At 38.7% G+C, this 13,625-nt stretch overlaps 1 protein-coding gene across 2 annotated transcripts in view; it reads left to right on the top strand.

Moving 5' to 3' along the window:
* Nucleotides 1-9,079: 9,079 nt before the first annotated feature.
* LOC105690923 (dopamine D2-like receptor) overlaps nt 9,080-13,625 on the top strand; it is a 134,297-nt gene continuing 129,751 nt past the window's right edge. For both annotated transcript variants that reach the window (XM_048659875.1, XM_048659849.1), the window contains exon 1: nt 9,080-10,766. The gene's annotated coding sequence lies outside the window, so the exon portion shown is untranslated. The remainder of the gene's footprint in view (nt 10,767-13,625) is intronic.

Genomic DNA, 13,625 nt, shown 5'->3' with positions numbered 1-13,625 from the left:
ATCTTATATATCACGTGGTTATCTGATGATAACGATGAAAAATATGAAAACAAAGCGTCCTCTTTCCTTGCACTCTGCATTCCTTCTTAACAAGATTACGCGTTTTTATCGGTAATCGAAAATTATTGCATTCTACGGTATATTGTTACATTGTGCGTATGCAGGGCCGCAACAAGAAAAAACGAAACCCGGTGAGGAAAGAATATAATGAAGCTAATTCTGATACGCCGATAACGGGACGACGACGGCGCAGGCTGCAGGATGTATTTCCGATTTTCGTTCTGTTTTCGGTTTCGAATGGAGCCAGATATCGCACGTCGATAGACATTGATAACTGGGGCCTAATGCCAACGTCAGCGGGGATCATATAGATGTCAAGCGGAGCGCACAATGAATAATGATTATAATTTTCATAATCCATAACTGAGCGAACGTGACGTACGTACGTACATGTACTAATAGAAACCGTTGATGTTACTGCTCCCAATTAGAAATTGCTGAAATTGCGCAAGGCCATCCAGATTCCGATCTCAATCAAACCGGTGCACAGGAACGCTGAAAATTCTATCGTCATTCGAATGCTTCTGGTATATTGAATACCGTGTGCATACTTCTGAGTTCTATTTATTAATAAAATGATAATAATTGACTCGTTAAGTGAGCAGACGGTCGGACTTGCGGTTAATTGTCTATTGGGTTGCCTTCGTGAATTTGGATGCTATGCGTTTGGTTGACGCCCCAGAAACTAGATTATGCCGGTAACTAATCAATTTACATAGAAATAAATTATTGTACATTGGGATTCAAATCTAGTTTGTGCTAGGGGCAGTTGAAGGCGGGCAAATAATTAAATGTAAATCTATGTAATATTCTCAACATTAATGTATACTGCCCACACGGGCTTAAGTGGGCTAATGGAACTGCGCCCGAGCAAAAATCTTTCAAACGTAACTGCGGAATCTGAAAATCCTTTGAAGTTATAATAACGGTCGGCTGATTCCTTCGTCGCAAAGATGTGTCCAATTTACATTGCGATTAAAATTTTGGCGGTCTAAATAATTCTCAGGATTTGTCGTAGGAAATACATCGTACAATTTTGACCGGGATCATTTTTCGAAAATCAAAATTAAATTTTAAACCAGGAAAATATGAGAAATCTGCGTCATTCGTAACTTCGTTGTTATTCAACTCGATGGAATTATAGGCTATTCGATATTTTTTACTTAAAAAAAAATCAGCGCCAACGTTGGTTTTCATCCCCGCACAAGTTGAATGTACGGAGAACTATAGAAGTCTACAATTCGTTTTCATCATTTCACGTCAACTATATATAGATACTTTTAACACCTGCAGCAAATTCGTGTATGTAATACCTACGTACTTTTTCACATTAGTTGGATTTTCACACCGCCACCCGGCGTGATTCCAGATTAAAGAATCCTTAGAAAATTTGCCATTCAGTGAAAGGAAAAAGTTCGAATTATTATTATGTACATATACATATATATACATCCACATTCGAAGTTGCCATCTGCACCTCCAGGTCCGTAACCAAAGTATCTGGTACCTGATGGTCTTCGGTATAAAAAAAGAGAATACATAAAAAATAGTCGACACGTTACATATGATAATGACTCAATTTGCTAACTCACCTGTGATCGCTGAACGTACAAACGATGGACGGAAATCGCACCGCGCTAACAAGAAGAGACGAAAAAAAAAAACACAAAATAAATAGAAAAAATAAAAATACGAAGTAGAGAATTGTTACCTAAAACGACAAGGAATTTAGCGGCACCTGTGTTCGCTAACGTATAGGATCTATTTCGCAGGACCCCCCACATGTGACGTACTCAGGGATAATAAATTTCTATACATTTTTTTTTTTTTTGCCGCCAGTAAAAAGTAGCTCCTCATTTGCCATACGTATAATGGGGTACTACAGGGTACGGTTACGTGTCACTACGTACTGCGCATACATATATACATGCGAGAGATAGATTCAAAATTAAAGCAGCCCCGACATTTTCGTGAATAAGTTTCGAACGGTTTTTGAATTGATTAATTCCAGATGAAATATATCATATATATACATATAATCTCGAATTCCAAATCAACTGAAATTCAATATAGGTATGTATGTAATACATCGAACGATGAATAATTCACCGACGTATACCTACTGCGACGTACATGTATAGGTATATATCGATATACATACAAAAAAGTCCGTCCTTTCGAAGCGAAGGCTCTTCATGCACGTGTCAAAATTACCGTACACATGTGACTGGTCACGATTTTTAAAACGACGCCTGCAACGCTCACTTACCGGACCCCGCGCAGCATATTTTACACCGGGTAATAAAATTAATCTATAAATTATTACGCCTTCGTGCAGCTATGATATACAGAGAGTCGCACAAACGGTTGAAAACTTATCTCGCTACGATGAATCTGTCGATTGTGAATCGGAATTGGGGTTTATTGCGAAATAAAACTGATGACGAAATCGGGTAAAGGGAATAACGCGAGAGCGGTAAGGAATCGCGTCGAAATAGAAGGAAAAGGGCTCTACCTGCAAACTTGACCGTTGCATCCGTTGGCTATATTAAACTGTTTCGCGCGGTTAACTCAGAGATTTATATCCTTTAGTTAACCCGGTAGCATTTATATACGATCGTGCACGCTTTACTTTAACCAGCAAAGTTTTTACCGCATACCAACCCATTATTAACACGCTGCCGTACTTTTTCCCCCTTCTCTCCAGCTCTAGTTCGGTGTCTGGTCCAGCTGTTAATACCGTGAACATCGGAAGGGTAACGCGCGTTGCCTTATTTTCTTTATAATCTTTACCATATTGTAATGCGCTGAATCTCTACTAGTCCACCGCAAGTATGTTTGATCGTATCCGGAGGAACTCCACAGCGATGAGAAACTGGTTCTAACGATTGATCAATATATTTCCGAAAGTTTCGACGTTCTTAACTTTTTCACTATCCGTGTACTTTTGCTCGACAAATTCGACGATTTTATCGTGTTTCTCTTCATTACCAACCGATCCGTACGATTTTTTGGAAATAATAATATTTGATATTTTACTTTTTCAGAAAACCTCATTTGTGATCGTATTATTTGCTGCTGATACTCGATCGACTGGACATTATTATAAGCACGAATTCAACGCAATTTTTGAGAACCTCGTTATTATATCTATAGTGTTATAGCTGTTGTATAAATATAGATTATAGACTCGTTCATTATAAATATACAATATACTAGGTATGTACGCGATACAATTGCGTCTCGTATCTCAGAATTCCAAATTGAATGCCTTGTCGTAACATGAAACCGTACAGCGTGATATGAAATAATTTTTTTGACGTATACGTAAAATCACGCGTTTGAAATACGTTTATAGCGTTGTATGCGACCGCATAAAACGAAAGGAGAAACACAAAGAAACGAAGATAGGAGAACACAACCCTTGTAATCACCGCTTACCGTATGTAAGTATATAGTTAACCATAATGTGGACTCGCGTGTTTGCCACCGCGACTTTTTTTTCGGCGAATATTATAACAAGTGTTTTCCACACCTGCGGAACACCCTCTTCCCGTTTGCTTCGTTAACGCAAATTACGATTTCTTTCGAGAATGTTTTTTTTTTTTTTTTTTTTTTTTTTTTTTTTATTTCGAATAACGAAAAATATTTCATCTCAACATTACACGTACGATAAACAATAATGTCCGTTTTGAATTCACCTCGCGCATAATAAGGTCGTGGTTATTTATGTACTTGAAGTAATGGTACATTTTTTTTATCCGCCTGACAGATCAAAGTCTTTCTTGCGAATGCCAACAGAGCCGCATTGTGCGTACTTATGTATACCTGTATTAATATTACAACACACATCGTGCGTATAGCTATATTGTATATAACAATAATTGTGTTCGCATACAAGTATTATTTCCACCAAAGCACGGAGAGTTGACTAATTGCTGATGAAAAACCAGAGATTTGTATGAAATAAAGCTGCAAATTTTTTATGAGGGTCAAAGAGGATCGCCCAGAGGATCGCCCGCAGCGCGGACGAAGGGTGAATGAAAAATATCTCTGTATAGCTGGTAAAGCACCCTCTACATTTGTTGAATTCATTCGGGTTTGTTTACTTGTACGATAAAAACAATCGGTTTTACATGTACATATATCGATGTAACGGCTTTGCCGGGTTGTATGTATACACGTATGTATACGTGGAAAGTTTACGTCATTATTTCATACAGTGGAGGCGCGAGTTTGATTTGTCTGATGCGTGAAAATCGATTACGCAGCCTGTCATCACCGTTACTGACACGAGTTCAGTTCAGCGTGTCGAAAGCCGTGCATGGATTTTCCATAATTTCTACAATTCTCTGCATTTTAGCCCGCGCTGTTCCATGTTTTCAGTTCAGTTAACAATTCACTGCACCTGATTGTATACGCAATGTTTAGTTATCTCTCCACGCGCAGCTATAACCACCTATAACTAATCTCACATCCGCAGTTGCAGTTATATATTTGACGAAACTATATGTATCGTACGTACATACATACATACCTGTGTACGATAATTTCGATGGTTTTCGGTACGTGTACGGAAGGATATCCTCGGATCGCGCTTGTTTCGCCATCGTAAATGTAATTGTGTCCGCCAGTAATACGAGCAGATCCGGTGTCGCTCGACCAGCTGGACCGATTTCCATGCAAGCTATGAGTGAAATTTTGCTTTTTGACCAATACCCTGCGTCGCGGCAGCGGATCTGATATTCCAATGGTTGCAGGTTACTCGTCCGCGGAGCTGTTTTTTCGTGTACAATGAAATCGGTAGAAATTGATCAATTTTTTAGCGCCCGTAGGACGATCTTTCCAGTAAAATTACACCTGTTATGAAATCTGCATAGTACCGTGCGTATATTGCGAATAATATTCGCAAATGTTATTAAGCCCGATAAACGTGTACTCGGAGAATTTGATGTATATATATATATATATATATTTATATCCGTATCCTGCGCATGTATCCCCAGAATACGAACGACTGAATAATCCTCAAATCACCCGTGACAAATTTACAGAATTCTATGTATAATATATAACGCGTGAGTTTGATATGTCGGATGATTTGAGAAATTTTGACGTCGAACAAAAGAAGCGATACAAAATTCATATAAACTGCCTGATCGTGATACGAAGTAAGCAGCTAATGTATCACATACATATGGGGCATTCCACGTCAAACGGACCACCTTTTCCAAAATATTTTTTGAACTTAATGAAACTTTTTAGATGTCTTAAGGGGTCTCGGAGACCATGCCCCGACCCCTGATTGACGCTGGAGTCAAAATTTCTGAAAAGCTACGATTTTTTTCAAAACTTGCTATTTTTTACGTTTCGATGGACTCGACGGAAAAATTGATAAAATTACGGATTCGATGGGATTTTTTCCGTACTTTCACGTGAAATCATCCATTTTGTTACTAACAAGATGTGTGACCACGGAAATACGTGTGGAAAATTTCAATTTCATCTTTATCAAAACCCTCCACATTTAAAGAGTTTTTAAATTTCTTGAAAATTAGTTCATTCCCTCTACCTTGAACCCTGTAAATTTCAAAGTGGGCCGAGAATCCGTTATCTATGTCGAAATCTAGTTGTTATTCCAAAATGTGATAAAAAAATCACTAAATTTTTCGCCAAATTGTTTACTATTGATGCATGTAACATTACTAGCGATAAACAAATTTTTATAAATTATTTGGAAATTTTTCTTTTTTAATCATAGTAGAAATTGCCAAGCCTACAAGCCTTAGATTTTTTTCAAAATTCGGACGCGAATTCAACAATTTCTCTCATCAAGTTTCTTATGTATTCTGATTTCAATTAAAAATTAAAATTTTTACTTTTGGCGTTAACATGAGCGTTCTGAGCATTCATGTTTTCTGAGATCCCTCAGGAGGTCGAAAAATTTTTATCAAGTTCGAAAAATATTTTGCAAACAATGGCCCGTTTGACGTGGTATACCCCGTCCCATATACATATATGTATATGATGGAATGCGCCACTTACATGAAAATAGGTCACCCTTATGTAACACCACTGCGTATGATCGCGGTGTGAATATGTAATGTACATTAATATTATTTTTAACGAGATTACAGTAAAATATTTTTTCGAACGAACGTATTGTATATTTGGCGATGATGAGGAGAGGACGAGAAGAGGATAGGGCGATGAAAACAAGAAAGAAAGAAGAGAAAAAAGCTCGGGCTTTTTCTAGAGGAACTATTTCTTCTTTTGTGAACGGTGAAAAGGAATGATTGAATTTGTAATTTAATTTATATGCACAGTAGCTTCCCTCCGTACTCTACATACATATTGTGTATGTAATTATGTATATCTATATACGTATATAATATGTATACATATTAAACATATAGAGCAGCGAGAGCGATGTGTGTATGTGTGTGTGTGTGTGAACGAGAAAAAGAGAGAGAAAAAGTGAAGGGGGGTTGGGGAAGGGAGGAGGGAGGAGGGAGATAGTTGAGTCGCACTCTTTTTGGGTCAGCCAAGAAGGCGGCGCTCACGTTATTATATAAATCTATTAAAAATGCTCCATCCTGTAACACGAGTATAAGTAATTTCCTTGAGTTTACGGTGAAATTTTCCGTAATTCCTCTGAAATTTCATTTACATTAAAATCATAATCTAATTAGCAACCTTGCCTGTCTACGGAACCTCTCTTTTCTATACCTCCACTCCCCCCCTTTCCCTTTCGCTACAATTACACTATACTTCATACACTAGCTGCAATTTTATAAACTGCCGCTAGGATTTCAAGTACATAAATATATTAGGGTGTCTCATTTTTAGGCGATATTTTTCTCTTCTCCCACCCGAAAATCTGATACTCTATAGAAAATACAAAATATATATATAGAATATAAAAAACACAATGAAAAAAAGAAACCAAATACCTAGATAATGAATAAATATTATTAAGGCACTTATTGTTGAATTATTGATTTTAGAAAGCGCCATTTTTGCAGCGCGTTCATTTTTTAATCCAATTTAAATTTTTTCCATTCCATGTGCGTTGTCTTCTATTAGTTTTATGATTCCATAGAATTATTGATCAAAATTTTCTAGTCGACTGCTGTAAATAAACAAGTACTTTCCAAAATCAATAATGTAGAAGCCACACAGTGACTATTATAAGTTGTTGAATAAATTCAAAATCATAGGGGATTTGATGTCAATTTTTATTTACATTCACCTTTCAAGCTCTGTAACTTGAAAACTATTGGTCGCAGAGCTTAAGCTTATCGGAATATTCTAGTAGGGAATTCAATGGCCTGCAAAAGCTTTACACTCATACGAAATGTCGAGTTGAACCAAAAAAAAAAAAAAATTCCGGTTTTTTTTAAAGGGAAAATCGACCTTCCGGATGAGCGAAGCCTTTAATTCACTTTCAGAAATTCGGGTAGGAGAGGAAAAAAAAAATAATATCGCCTCAAAATGAAACACCCTAATATGTCACATATGTATATATGTGGGGGAGTTTTTGACAAATATCGAAATCGTAATAGCAGTAACTTCAATTTCGTCGGCGTTTTTAAAATTCAAGAACTCCTCGCTGGTTTATGTCGCGTCGAATTGATCGCTTCTAATTAACTAATCGACAGATAATAAGCTCCACCGAAAGCTTCTGCTGCAGTACCCATGTTTACAGATTAGACTAGATCAGATATTGGGAAGTTTATTCTTAGTTTCGTGTTATACCTATACTTATATATACAATATCTCTGTGGGATATAATTTTATAGAGGAATCAGATTATTCGTCGACAGATTACACGCCGATCGTCTCGTCATTCATTAGCCATCGGTATCGACGATCGTTCCGACCAATGCAGCCCTGCAATCGCGAAAAGCGATGCGCGTTCGCCTCGAATCGGAAAATTTTTTTCAAAAACTGACTGCAGGCGACCGCTTACTCTATTCCATTTCACGTGTTTTATTTCCATCCATTTCTTTGCAAAACTGAAAATCCATGCATCTTCAAAATCGTACGATACGAACGCTCGAGACTTCCGACGCATTTTCATAATAATGATTGAAAATAACAAAAGTACAAAAATCGTCACGACTTACGTATACCACCTATATGCACTCGCGTCTGATCGGCTGACAAGTGGAGGACAGTAATCCGGAACAGCGTGATAGAAAAATCGAATAACAATGCGAAAGGGAAAGAGTGAATCGATATAAAGCACGGCGAAAATGAAACGAAAAAAGCGAATTACGCTACGCTTAGGTACCCCGAAAGCTGTGGAAAAAAGGAAATCGAATCAAGATAGAAAAAAAAAAAAAAAACAAATAAAAAAAAATAATGAAAAATGTCACTGAAAAAATCGTCCATCAAAGCCATATTTAATATATTATGTAGTGGCCACTCAATACCGACGCCTGGCGTCGGCGTCGCGCTCATGCGCACCCCTAAAAACGCTTCTGACGCCCTATCGCCGCGCTCTATTCACGAAACGCGCGTCTTCCACACTCCGAGTCCCTATCGGAACAAACGAAAGATGAAAAAACCAAGAGAACGAAACAAAATCATCGTCAAAATCGGAACTCCTGCGTGTACGTAGACCGACAAAAATTCAGACAGCGAGGCAAACGCTATCTTACAACCCCTAACCCCGATTCAATGAATCCCCCGAATCCCCGAGGAAATCTGGGCGGCATATCCGATTTTCTATTTTATTCATACTTCGGTGACAAATAAAATTAGAATGATAGGAAAAATAATAAAAAAAACAACAACAAAAACAACAAAAAGAAAAGAAAGAAAGAAAGAAATTAAAGGTCGCCGATGCGGATGGACGAGGGGCACCCAGCAGTCGCTCGGCGAAACTTGAGACTGCGGGCAACTCCGCGTGGCGGATGCCGGCGGAAGCTTTTCGCGGGAGGGTGCCGAGGGTGTTGAGGATAGGGGATGCTTTCGGAGACTGTACAACCCCGTTTGACTTCGGAGGTTCGTGTGTCTCACAGTCGGTCGCTGGCTGGTCGAGGTACAGGTGATGCCGACAGCGTGGCACCCTCTTATCGGGATACCAATACAATTCTGAGCTCCGAGGGCGTCGAGGTTCGGCGTTCAGAAGAATAAGCGCCTAGCTCGCGGGCCGCGGTCGGGTCGTATTTTTTTTCTTTTATTTTTTTCCTTGGCGCTGATCGGTGGGAGGACGAAAGAAATTTTGTTAAAAGTGAGACATAAAAAACTGTCGGAATGTCGTCGCGTTAATCGTGCGAAAATTTCTATCGTCTCGTAGATGTACGGATAAAAGAAACGACGTCGGACCCGAACGTCCCATTTTTCGTTTTCTTTGTATATTTGGTTTTTTTTTTTCTTCGAGGGATAAATTTCGAATTTCTCAACCAGTTTATTCGTTTGATTTCTGATCGTTTTCAGTGATATAATCGCAAATGAATATTGAAACGATCGCGAGGCCAGGGGGGTGATTTACTTTCGTTGATTTATTTTGAAAGATACGAAACGATTGATGAAATAAACGTAACATGTGAGACCCAATAATCGTGGAATCGAAAAGGTCAAACATCGTTCACGTACGATCTACCTACGAATAATATTGATAACAATCAACAAAGATAGGTACGCCTAGATTCGTTCGTTCGTTAAAGAGTGTCGAATTGTCAAAGAAACCAAACGGATGATACAAGTTGGAAGATACATTGAAAATTCTAGCTGCAGTGCGTGCGATAAAAATGTTATTAATTTTTGGGAACAAAATCTAACATATAAATCGGATGAACGTCACAATAAAAAGACGGACGAGTGTTCGAGTAGAGAATGTTAAAGGGAAGACGTATTACAATGAATTGTCAGATTTGATCGTGATCGTAAATTTTTTCAGTGTTTTCGAACGATTTTTCGTTTCTCTTGTTTACCTGTAAGGTGCACTCAAACCTGCGTTATTCGATCGTCGCATCGGCGGAATATTATGATCAGAAGAAAAATATTGTCGCTTGGGTATTACGCGGTGTAAGAAGTGTTTGCTATACCCGCGTGAGAATAACTTTTTCATCGTAATGAAAAATATTGAATCAATTTTCGTTCGTGAATGGCGCGGCTGAAGCTTTCCCCATTCAGAGCGAAAAATTGATTTATAAGAAGCGGAAAAATAACCTCCGCTTTACACGTGGTGCTCCCGACGCGAATGGCGGTACATATTTATCAATCTATGTACATACATTATACCCGCATGTATATCGCTCGGAAATGATTATAGTACATAGTACGGAACCTGTGTACATAAAACTACCGGAAATTATTGTCAGCCAATACGTACACATATAACGTAAATTTTAATTGCACGAACACGAAAGTAATGGATAAAATCGCGGCATTAATATCTGTGTTGCAAAATTCGTAACCGTCACAAGAAGAACAAAAAAAAAAAAAAAACAAAAACAAAAACAAAAAAAATCTACCACCTGTGAATAATTATTATTTTTTATTTCTGTTTATAATTATTTTCCCTTTTTGTTGAAGGTTGCAAAATTTTTTGTGAAAAACAATAAAATTTTCGATAACGAATAATACCGAAGACCGACTTCCGTGATAAACTTTTACGTTACTGTAAACCGTGTAAAAAACACTTTGACGCTGCAACCAAGTGAAATAAAGTTCTGCGGTCCAATTAAACAATGGTAAGTCGCTGTATACGTATTTCGTTGATTGTAAGAGTTTTTTTTTTTTTTTTAATTATCACAAACGACGTTTACGATACGTAGCCTTTCGATTTTTTTGTTCCAAGTTTCTATGAGATAGAAACTGAATTCAGGACTGACTTGGTCCAGACGGCGACGACTGCGTATAATACGTATTATACGGAGAGTGATAAGCAATAACGTTGCAAAGGAGAGAAAAAAGCATTTTTCGGAATATCGGGAAAATAAGAAGCTCGTTCCACGTGACTAGAATGACGTTTATATCAATTAACGAATCAGTCAGGAGATTGTCGCGGTTATTGTAGTCAACGAAAAGATAACCCGATTCTATACTTTTTGATCTTTCGGGCATCGCTACGATTTGCTCTCGAGGAGATTCGCAAGGGTCCAGAGTGGTGCGGTGGTGGTGGATAAAGATTTTCAATTCCGATGCAAACGCGCGTCCTGCGATTACGTTCATCGTACGAAGCCTACCGGAGTATAACGAGGACTTTGTACAAGGCCCGTTAAAATACCAACCTAATAACCGTTGGCACCTCGGTAACAGCAATCGCGCGAAAGCTTCGACATTTAAATGCATGCAAAAGCATTTCGGGGATGAATAAGTCTTACTTATAGTACGCGCTACGACGAAGAACCCCCTCTAAACGATTCTCCGGCTCTAATGGCGGCTCGACCAACGAAATTCTACGAAATTTGACTGGATATTACTTTTATCTCGAGACGATTGATCCGCTCCCAAGTTCTACTCTAATCGACTCGATTAAAGGGAGAGAAGAAGGGAAAACGACGAAATGGCAGGAAAAGAAATACGCTCGGCGGATGCGGTAGCCATTTTAATTTTATAACATATTCAGAGTCGTTCAGACGCCAACAGCTTTCGCTGATATTATTTTGAACGATAGGTTGGTCGTCGATAGCGGGCAATTATGGATGCGTACGTACGGGTATCTATATATTGTATAGTATGTACAGGGTGTGAACAATTACCCATACCGCTGCACGATCTCTCGCTATATATGTATATATATTGTATACATATACATAATAAAACACCACGCGAGATGAGTTTTCATTTTATGCACACATATACAGGTATGTTATTGTATACGTAAATATTTTTATTTTGTTTTTTTTATTTATTTCGAGTTGTGCGAGAGGGTACGTTTTTATCTACAGTCACTGCGTTTTCATATACACTTACATTTTCATTTCCTGATGGGATCAGATTCTGAATTCCATCTGTACGTCCCGTGGGGGTTATAAGGGATTGCAACTCTCTCGAGGAAATCCGTGTTACGTGTGGAATTCGTTGAAAAAGAAGAAGAAGAAAAAAAAAAAAAAGGAAAAGAAATCATTCTTTTTATTTTATTTTACTTTATTTTCAACCCCCGGCTCGGACCATTAGGGCTTAAAAGCCGTAGCCGTTAATTCCGTAAAAAGGAAAAGGCTATATATTTCGAAAAAACGCTCCCGGCTATATAAATAGGTACCGACCTATACCCGTCCTTTATTTTCTTCGGTACCCAGCCAATTTTACGGGCTTAAAATAATTTTCTGAATGTGCAAGACGCCTTTACCGTATAACACGTAAAGGGATCGGGGGCGCGGATGGGCGGCGGTATAGGGCGAACGGGTGGCAGAGGAAAGCAGGCGTCATTAGTGGAGCTTCGCGTTAATTGTCCGTAATTAATTATGTAATTATTTCATTAATTTATCTAAGGTGACCCTGCAGTAGCGGCGGCAGCGAGCAGTTCGGTTATAGACGGTTTTATGCCATACCGTGGCTTAGACAGCGAAGCGACCACTTTCGCGAACGTCGGTCGTCCTGCCGCGCTCTTCGCGATGAGTATATTTAGAAATTGCAACAAATTGCACGGGAATTCAATTAATTTAATTTAATTCGTGATCCGAGTTCCTAGCTCACACCGCTGTTATAATCACTCGGAAAACCCGATGAGGAGAGATTAGTTTTTCGTTAAATTATAATTCTGTGTATTCGCTGGAATTCGAGTCGACGGAAAATAGGGGGGTTCGACTCGCGCCGATTCCGTTCCCCGCTCGTCCCCTGAGACGGAAATACGTGGGTACGTCGTAGGTAAATATTTTTATTTTTCAATTTTGCTTGTTTTTGCGGCTGCGAAACGTTCCGCTCGAAAGGTTTTAAAAAAATGACGTGCGGTTTCTTTCGGTCGGGCAATACATCGCGCAGGTGTATCCGCGGTGAAATGGCGGATTTGCAAGTAACCCGGATAATTTAATCCCACGCCTCGTTCTTCGCTCATTATTACTTTAATACGGTCCGGGTATTTTTAATTTTAAACATTATTTTCATAAACGCGTATAACCGGGATAAGCTCCGCGCGACCTCACGCGCGCGCCAGGGGGTGCCATTTCTCTTTAGGAGTCAAAAGCGTGGACGCTCTTACCTCACTCGGAGGCGCGTTTCGCGAAAACCGCCGTACCTACTTCGACTCGCGGTGTATTAACAGGTGTATATGTACATACGCGGTACGTATTGTCGTGCGATTAATGCGAGTCCGGATCCATACTTTTATGTTGGTAAAATGTCGAACATGTTATAAACCTCTGAAAGTAAAAATTGAAAATTGAAAACCAAGCTGCGCTGGGTTTACATTTAGGTTATCAAATTTCCAACGATTTAAGAACCGTCAGGCTTACGTTCCATAATATAATTCACCGTTTCTTCTCGCTTACTTGTTAGATTCACTTCGTAGATCGAGTATTTTTTCATTTGATATTTGTGTTTGGTGAACAAAAAAAAAACAACAAAACACTCGTAAATCAGTCTAGACTATGGATGGTCCGAAGCTTAAA

The sequence above is a fragment of the Athalia rosae genome, chromosome 1 (genome assembly GCF_917208135.1).
Source record: "Athalia rosae chromosome 1, iyAthRosa1.1, whole genome shotgun sequence".
Lineage (NCBI taxonomy): Eukaryota > Metazoa > Arthropoda > Insecta > Hymenoptera > Athaliidae > Athalia > Athalia rosae.
This window is presented reverse-complemented; position numbering and strand designations above follow the sequence as displayed.